Source organism: Diabrotica undecimpunctata, unplaced genomic scaffold (assembly GCF_040954645.1).
Source record: "Diabrotica undecimpunctata isolate CICGRU unplaced genomic scaffold, icDiaUnde3 ctg00000613.1, whole genome shotgun sequence".
In the NCBI taxonomy this organism is placed as follows: domain Eukaryota; kingdom Metazoa; phylum Arthropoda; class Insecta; order Coleoptera; family Chrysomelidae; genus Diabrotica; species Diabrotica undecimpunctata.
In genome coordinates, this window is record NW_027311915.1 from 321,241 (window position 1) to 331,948 (window position 10,708).

Below are 10,708 nucleotides of genomic sequence, written 5' to 3' on the forward strand. Positions count from 1 at the left end.
ATAAGCGAATACATAAAGTATAAAAAAATACAAGTTATACGCCTTTATATTAAGACAGAGACTAAGAAACGAATACAGAAAGTATAAAAATTAAAAAATACAAGTTATAGACGAAACCTAAGATAGAGACCAGTAAACGAATACATAAAGTATAAAATACAAGTTATATGCCTTTATATTACGACAGAGACTAAGAAACGACTACAGAAAGTATAAAAATAAAAAAATACAAGTTATAGACGAAACCTAAGATAGATACCAATAAGCGAATACATAAAGTATAAAAAAATACAAGTTATACGCCTTTATATTAAGACAGAGACTGAGAAACGAATACAGAAAGTGTAAAAATAAAAAAAAATACAAGTTATAGACGAAACCTAAGATAGCGACCAATAAACGAATACATAAAGTACAAAAATACAAGTTATATGCCTTTACATTAAGACAGAGACTAAGAAACAAATACAGAAAGTATAAAAATAAAAAAACACAAGTTATAGATGAAACCTAAGATAGAGACCAATATGCGAATACATAAAGTATAAAAAAATACAAGTTATAAGCCTTTATATTAAGACAGAGACTAAGAAACGAATACAGAGAGTAGAAAAATAAAAAAATACAAGTTATAGACGAAACCTAAGATAAAGACCAATAAACGAATACATAAAGTGCAAAAATACAAGTTATATGCCTTTATATTAAGACAGACTAAGAAACGAATACAGAAAGTATAAAAATTAAAAAAAATACAAGTTATAGACGAAACCTAAGATAGAGACCAATAAACGAATATATAAAGTATAAAAAAATACAAGTTATACGCCTTTATATTAAGACAGAGACTAAGAAACGAATAAAGAAAGTATAAAAATAAAAAAAATACAAGTTATAGACGAAACCTAAGATAAAGACCAATAAACGAATACATAAAGTATAAAATACAAGTTATATGCCGTTATATTACGACATAGACTAAGAAACGAATACAGAAAGTATAAAAATAAAAAAAAATACAAGTTATAGACGAAACCTAAGATAAAGACCAATAAACGAATACACAAAGTATAAAATACAAGTTATATGCCTTTATATTAAGACAGAGACTAAGAAACGAATACAGAAAGTATAAAAATAAAAAAATACAAGTTATAGACGAAACCTAAGATAGAGACCAATAACCGAATACATAAAGTATAAAAAAATACAAGTTATACGCCTTTATATTAAGACAGAGACTAAGAAACGAATACAGAATGTATAAAAATAAAAAAAAATACAGGTTATAGACAAAACCTAAGATAGAGACCAATAAACGAACACATAAAGTATAGAAATACAAGTTATATGCCTTTATATTAAGACAGAGACTAAGAAACGAATACAGAAAGTATAAAAATAAAAAAAATACAAGTTATAGACGAAACCTAAAATAGAGACCAATAAACGGATACATAAAGTATAAAAATACAAGTTATATGCCTTTATATTAAGACAGAGACTAAGAAACGAATACAGAAAGTATAAAAATAAAAAAAATACAAGTTATAGACGAAACCTAAGATAGAGACCAATAAACGAATACATAAAGTATAAAAATACAAGTTATATGCCTTTACATTAAGACAGAGACTAAGAAACGAATACAGAAAATATAAAAATAAAAAAATACAAGTTATAGAAGAAACCTAAGATAGAGACCAATAAGCGAATACATAAAGTATAAAAAAATACAAGCTATACGCCTTTATATTAAGACAGAGACTAAGAAACGAATACAGAAAGTATAAAAATAAAAAAAAATACAAGTTATAGACGAAACCTAAGATAAAGACCAATAAACGAATACATAAAGTATAAAATACAAGTTATATGCCTTTATATTACAACAGAGACTAAGAAACGAATAAAAAAAGTATAAAAATAAAAAAAATACAAGTTATAGACGAAACCTAAGATAGAAACCAAGAAACGAATACATATAGTATAAAAATACAAGTTATATGCCTTTACATAAAGACAGAGACTAAGAAACGAATACAGAAAGTATAAAAATAAAAAAATACAAGTTATTGACGAAACCTAAGTTAGAGACCAATAAGCGAATACATAAAGTATAAAAAAATACAAGTTATACGCCTTTATATTAAGACAGAGATAAAGAAACGAATACAGAAAGTAGAAAAATAAAAAAAATACAAGTTATAGACAAAACCTAAGATAAAGACCAATAAACGAATACACAAAGTATAAAATACAAGTTATATGCCTTTATATTACGACAGAGACTAAGAAACGAATACAGAAAGTATAAAAATAAAAAAATACAAGTTATAGACGAAACCTAAGATAGAGACCAATAAACGAATACATAAAGTATAGAAATACAAGTTATATGCCTTTATATTAAGACAGAGACTAAGAAACGAATACAGAAAGTATAAAAATAAAAAAAATACAAGTTATAGACGAAACCTAAGATAGAGACCAATAAACAAATACATAAAGTATAAAAATACAAGTTATATGCCCTTATATTAAGACAGAGACTAAGAAACGACTACAGAAACTACAAAAATAAAAAAAATACAAGTTATAGACGAAACGTAAGATAGAGACCAATAAACGAATACATAAAGTATAAAAATACAAGTTATATGCCTTTACATTAAGACAGAGACTAAGAAACGAATACAGAAAGTATAAAAATAAAAAAATACAAGTTATAGACGAAACCTAAGATAAAGACCAATAAACGAATACATAAAGTATAAAAATACAAGCTATATGCCTTTATATTAAGACAGAGACTAAGAAACGAATACAGAAAGTATAAAAATAAAAAAAATACAAGTAATAGACGAAACCTATAGAGACCAATAAACGAATACATAAAGTATAAAAATACAAGTTATATGCCTTTACATTAAGACAGAGACTAAGAAACGAATACAGAAAGAATAAAAATAAAAAAATACAAGTTATAGACGAAACCTAAGATAGAGACCAATAAGCGAAAACATAAAGTATAAAAAAATACAAGTTATACGCCTTTACATTAAGACAGAGACTAAGAAACGAATACAGAAAGTATAAAAATAAAAAAAAATACAAGTTATAGACGAAACCTAACATAAAGACCAATAAACGAATACATAAAGTGTAAAAATACAAGTTATATGCCTTTATATTAAGACAGAGACTAAGAAACGAATACAGAAAGTATAAAAATAAAAAAAATACAAGTTATAGACGAAACCTAAGATAGAGACCAATAAACGAATACAAAAAGTATAAAAAAATACAAGCTATACGCCTTTATATTAAGACAGAGACTAAGAAACGAATACAGAATGTATAAAAATAAAAAAAAATACAAGTTATAGACGAAACCTAAGATAGAGACCAATAAACGAATACATAAAGTATAGAAATACAAGTTATATGCCTTTACATAAAGACAGAGACTAAGAAACGAATACAGAAAGTATAAAAATAAAAAAATACAAGTTATTGACGAAACCTAAGATAGAGACCAATAAACAAATACATAAAGTATAAAAATACAAGTTATATGCCTTTTCATAAAGACAGAGACTAAGAAACGAATACAGAAAGTATAAAAATAAAAAAATACAAGTTATTGCGAAACCTAAGATAGAGACCAATAAGCGAATACATAAAGTATAGAAATACAAGTTATATGCCTTTATATTAAGACAGAGACTAAGAAACGAATACAGAAAGTATAAAAATTAAAAAAAATTCAAGTTATAGACGAAACCTAAGATAGAGACCAATAAACAAATACATAAAGTATAAAAATACAAGTTATATGCCCTTATATTAAGACAGAGACTAAGAAACGACTACAGAAACTACAAAAATAAAAAAAATACAAGTTATAGACGAAACGTAAGATAGAGACCAATAAACGAATACATAAAGTATAAAAATACAAGTTATATGCCTTTACATTAAGACAGAGACTAAGAAACGAATACAGAAAGTATAAAAATAAAAAAATACAAGTTATAGACGAAACCTAAGATAAAGACCAATAAACGAATACACAAAGTATAAAATACAAGTTATATGCCTTTATATTACGACAGAGACTAAGAAACGAATACAGAAAGTATAAAAATAAAAAAATACAAGTTATAGACTAAACCTAAGATAGAGACCAATAAGCGAATACATAAAGTATAAAAAAATACAAGTTATACGCCTTTATATTAAGACAGAGACTAAGACACGAATACAGAAAGTATAAAAATAAAAAAAAATACAAGTTATAGACGAAACCTAAGATAAAGACCAATAAACGAATACATAAAGTATAAAATACAAGTTATATGCCTTTATATTACGACAGAGATTAAGAAACGAATACAGAAAATATAAAAATAAAAAAAATACAAGTTATAGACGAAACCTAAGATAGAGACCAATAAACGAATACATAAAGTATAAAAATACAAGGTGTATGCCTTTATATTAAGACAGAGACTAAGAAACGAATACAGAAAGTATAAAAATAAAAAAAATACAAGTTATAGACGAAACCTAAGATAGAAACCAAGAAACGAATACATAAAGTATAAAAATACAAGTTGTATGCCTTTACATAAAGACAGGGACTAAGAAACGAATACAGAAAGTATAAAAATAAAAAAATACAAGTTATTGACGAAACCTAAGATAGAGACCAATAAGCGAATACATAAAGTATAAAAAAATACAAGTTATACGCCTTTATATTAAGACAGAGACTAAGAAACGAATACAGAAAGTGTAAAAATAAAAAAAAATACAAGTTATAGACGAAACCTAAGATAAAGACCAATAAACGAATACATAAAGTATAACATACAAGTTATATGCCTTTATATTACGACAGAGATTAAGAAACAAATACAGAAAGTATAAAAATAAAAAAATACAAGTTATAGACGAAACCTAAGATAGAGACCAATAAGCGAATACATAAAGTATAAAAAAATACAAGTTATACGCCTTTATATTAAGACAGAGACTAAGAAACGAATACAGAAATTATAAAAATAAAAAAAAATACAAGTTATAGACGAAACCTAAGATAAAGACCAATAAACGAATACATAAAGTATAACATACAAGTTATATGCCTTTATATTACGACAGAGATTAAGAAACAAATACAGAAAGTATAAAAATAAAAAAATACAAGTTATAGACGAAACCTAAGTTAGAGACCAATAAGCGAATACATAAAGTATAAAAAAATACAAGTTATACGCCTTTATATTAAGACAGAGACTAAGAAACGAATACAGAAACTATAAAAAAGAAAAAATACAAGTTATAGACGAAACCTAAGATAGAGATAAATAAACGAATACATAAAGTATAAAAATACAAGTTATATGCCTTTATATTAAGACAGAGACTAAGAAACGAATACAGAAAGTATAAAAATAAAAAAATACAAGTTATAGACGAAACATAAGATAGAGACCAATAAACGAATACATAAAGTATAAAATACAAGTTATATGCCTTTATATTACGACAGAGACTAAGAAACGAATACAGAAAGTATAAAAATAAAAAAATACAAGTTATAGACGAAACCTAAGATAGAGAACAATAAACGAATACATAAAGTATAAAAATACAAGGTGTATGCCTTTATATTAAGACAGAGACTAAGAAACGAATACAGAAAGTATAAAAATAAAAAAAATACAAGTTATAGACGAAACCTAAGATAGAAACCAAGAAACGAATACATAAAGTATAAAAATACAAGTTATATGCCTTTACATAAAGACAGAGACTAAGAAACGAATACAGAAAGTATAAAAATAAAAAAATACAAGTTATTGACGAAACCTAAGATAGAGACCAATAAACGAATACATAAAGTATAAAAATACAAGGTGTATGCCTTTATATTAAGACAGAGACAAGAAACGAATACAGAAAGTATAAAAATAAAAAAAATACAAGTTATAGACGAAACCTAAGATAGAAACCAAGAAACGAATACATAAAGTATAAAAATACAAGTTATATGCCTTTACATAAAGACAGAGACTAAGAAACGAATACAGAAAGTATAAAAATAAAAAAATACAAGTTATAGACGAAACCTAAGATAGAGACCAATAAGCGAATACATAAAGTATAAAAAAATACAAGTTATACGCCTTTATATTAAGACAGAGACTAAGAAACGAATACAGAAAGTATAAAAATGAAAAAATACAAGTTATAGACGAAACCTAAGATAGAGACCAATAAACGAATACATAAAGTATAAAAATACAAGTTATATGCCTTTATATTAAGACGGAGACTAAGAAACGAATACAGAAAGTATAAAAATAAAAAAATACAAGTTATTGACGAAACCTAAGATAGAGACCAATAAACGAATACATAAAGTATAAAATACAAGTTATATGCCTTTATATTACGACAGAGACTAAGAAACGAATACAGAAAGTTTAAAAATAAAAAAATACAAGTTATAGACGAAACCTAAAATAGAGACCAATAAGCGAATACATAAAGTATAAAAAAATACAAGTTATAAGCCTTTGTATTAAGACAAAGAGTAAGAAACGAATACAGAAAGTATAAAAATAAAAAAATACAAGTTATAGACGAAACCTAAGATAGAGACCAATAAGCGAATACATAAAGTATAAAAAAATACAAGTTATACGCCTTTATATTAAGACAGAGACTAAGAAACGAATACAGAAAGTAAAAAAATAAAAAATACAAGTTATAGACGAAACCTAAGATAGAGACCAATAAACGAATACATAAAGTATAAAAAAATACAAGTTATACGCCTTTATATTAAGTCAGAGACTAATAAACGAATACAGAAAGTATAAAAATAAAAAAAATACAAGTTATAGACGAAACCTAAGATAAAGACCAATAAACGAATACATAAAGTGTAAAAATACAAGTTATATGCCTTTATATTAAGACAGAGACTAAGAAACGAATACAGAAAGTATAAAAATTAAAAAAAATACAAGTTATAGACGAAACCTAAGATAGAGACCAATAAACGAATACATAAAGTATAAAAAAATACAAGTTATACGCCTTTATATTAAGACGGAGACTAAGAAACGAATAAAGAAAATATAAAAATAAAAAAAATACAAGTTATAGACGAAACCTAAGATAAAGACCAACAAACGAATACATAAAGTATAAAATACAAGTTATATGCCTTTATATTACGACAGAGACTAAGAAACGAATACAGAAAGTATAAGAATAAAAAAATACAAGTTATAGACGAAACCTAAGATAGATACCAATAAGCGAATACATAAAGTATAAAAAAATACAAGTTATACGCCTTTATATTAAGACAGAGACTAAGAAACGAATACAGAAAGTATAAAAATAAAAAAAATACAAGTTATAGACGAAACCTAAGATAAAGACCAATAAACGAATACATAAAGTATAAAAATACAAGTTATATGCCTTTATATTAAGACAGAGACTAAGAAACGAATACAGAAAGTATAAAAATAAAAAAATACAAGTTATAGACGAAACCTAAGATAGATACCAATAAGCGAATACATAAAGTATAAAAAAATACAAGTTATACGCCTTTATATTAAGACAGAGACTAAGAAACGAATACAGAAAGTATAAAAATAAAAAAAATACAAGTTATAGACGAAACCTAAGATAAAGACCAATAAACGAATACATAAAGTATAAAAATACAAGTTATATGCCTTTATATTAAGACAGAGACTAAGAAACGAATACAGAAAGTATAAAAATAAAAAAATACAAGTTATAGACGAAAATTAAGATAGCGACCAATAAACGAATACATAAAGTATAAAAATACAAGTTATATGCCTTTACATTAAGACAGAGACTAAGAAACGAATACAGAAAGTATAAAAATAAAAAAACACAAGTTATAGATGAAACCTAAGATAGAGACCAATAAGCGAATACATAAAGTATAAAAAAATACAAGTTATAAGCCTTTATATTAAGACAGAGACTAAGAAACGAATACAGAAAGTATAAAAATAAAAAAATACAAGTTATAGACGAAACCTAAGATAGAGACCAATAAGCGAATACATAAAGTATAAAAAAATACAAGTTATATGCCTTTATATTAAGACAGAGACTAAGAAACGAATACAGAAAGTAAAAAAATAAAAAAAATACAAGTTATAGACGAAACCTAAGATAGACACCAATAAACCAATACATAAAGTATAAAAATACAAGTTATATGCCTTTACATTAAGACAGAGACTAAGAAACGAATACAGAAAGTATAAAAATAAAAAAACACAAGTTATAGACGAAACCTAAGATAGAGACCAATAAACGAATACATAAAGTATAAAAATACAAGTTATATGCCTTTACATTAAGACAGAGACTAAGAAACGAATACAGAAAGTATAAAAATAAAAAAATACAAGTTATAGACGAAACCTAAGATAGAGACCAATAAGCGAATACATAAAGTATAAAAAAATACAAGTTATACGCCTTTATATTAAGACAGAGACTAAGAAACGAATACAGAAAGTATAAAAATAAAAAAATACAAGTTATAGACGAAACCTAAGATAGAGAACAATAAACGAATACATAAAGTATAAAAATACAAGGTGTATGCCTTTATATTAAGACAGAGACTAAGAAACGAATACAGAAAGTATAAAAATAAAAAAAATACAAGTTATAGACGAAACCTAAGATAGAAACCAAGAAACGAATACATAAAGTATAAAAATACAAGTTATATGCCTTTACATAAAGACAGAGACTAAGAAACGAATACAGAAAGTATAAAAATAAAAAAATACAAGTTATTGACGAAACCTAAGATAGAGACCAATAAACGAATACATAAAGTATAAAAATACAAGGTGTATGCCTTTATATTAAGACAGAGACAAGAAACGAATACAGAAAGTATAAAAATAAAAAAAATACAAGTTATAGACGAAACCTAAGATAGAAACCAAGAAACGAATACATAAAGTATAAAAATACAAGTTATATGCCTTTACATAAAGACAGAGACTAAGAAACGAATACAGAAAGTATAAAAATAAAAAAATACAAGTTATAGACGAAACCTAAGATAGAGACCAATAAGCGAATACATAAAGTATAAAAAAATACAAGTTATACGCCTTTATATTAAGACAGAGACTAAGAAACGAATACAGAAAGTATAAAAATGAAAAAATACAAGTTATAGACGAAACCTAAGATAGAGACCAATAAACGAATACATAAAGTATAAAAATACAAGTTATATGCCTTTATATTAAGACGGAGACTAAGAAACGAATACAGAAAGTATAAAAATAAAAAAATACAAGTTATTGACGAAACCTAAGATAGAGACCAATAAACGAATACATAAAGTATAAAATACAAGTTATATGCCTTTATATTACGACAGAGACTAAGAAACGAATACAGAAAGTTTAAAAATAAAAAAATACAAGTTATAGACGAAACCTAAAATAGAGACCAATAAGCGAATACATAAAGTATAAAAAAATACAAGTTATAAGCCTTTGTATTAAGACAAAGAGTAAGAAACGAATACAGAAAGTATAAAAATAAAAAAATACAAGTTATAGACGAAACCTAAGATAGAGACCAATAAGCGAATACATAAAGTATAAAAAAATACAAGTTATACGCCTTTATATTAAGACAGAGACTAAGAAACGAATACAGAAAGTAAAAAAATAAAAAATACAAGTTATAGACGAAACCTAAGATAGAGACCAATAAACGAATACATAAAGTATAAAAAAATACAAGTTATACGCCTTTATATTAAGTCAGAGACTAATAAACGAATACAGAAAGTATAAAAATAAAAAAAATACAAGTTATAGACGAAACCTAAGATAAAGACCAATAAACGAATACATAAAGTGTAAAAATACAAGTTATATGCCTTTATATTAAGACAGAGACTAAGAAACGAATACAGAAAGTATAAAAATTAAAAAAAATACAAGTTATAGACGAAACCTAAGATAGAGACCAATAAACGAATACATAAAGTATAAAAAAATACAAGTTATACGCCTTTATATTAAGACGGAGACTAAGAAACGAATAAAGAAAATATAAAAATAAAAAAAATACAAGTTATAGACGAAACCTAAGATAAAGACCAACAAACGAATACATAAAGTATAAAATACAAGTTATATGCCTTTATATTACGACAGAGACTAAGAAACGAATACAGAAAGTATAAGAATAAAAAAATACAAGTTATAGACGAAACCTAAGATAGATACCAATAAGCGAATACATAAAGTATAAAAAAATACAAGTTATACGCCTTTATATTAAGACAGAGACTAAGAAACGAATACAGAAAGTATAAAAATAAAAAAAATACAAGTTATAGACGAAACCTAAGATAAAGACCAATAAACGAATACATAAAGTATAAAAATACAAGTTATATGCCTTTATATTAAGACAGAGACTAAGAAACGAATACAGAAAGTATAAAAATAAAAAAATACAAGTTATAGACGAAACCTAAGATAGATACCAATAAGCGAATACATAAAGTATAAAAAAATACAAGTTATACGCCTTTATATTAAGACAGAGACTAAGAAACGAATACAGAAAGTATAAAAATAAA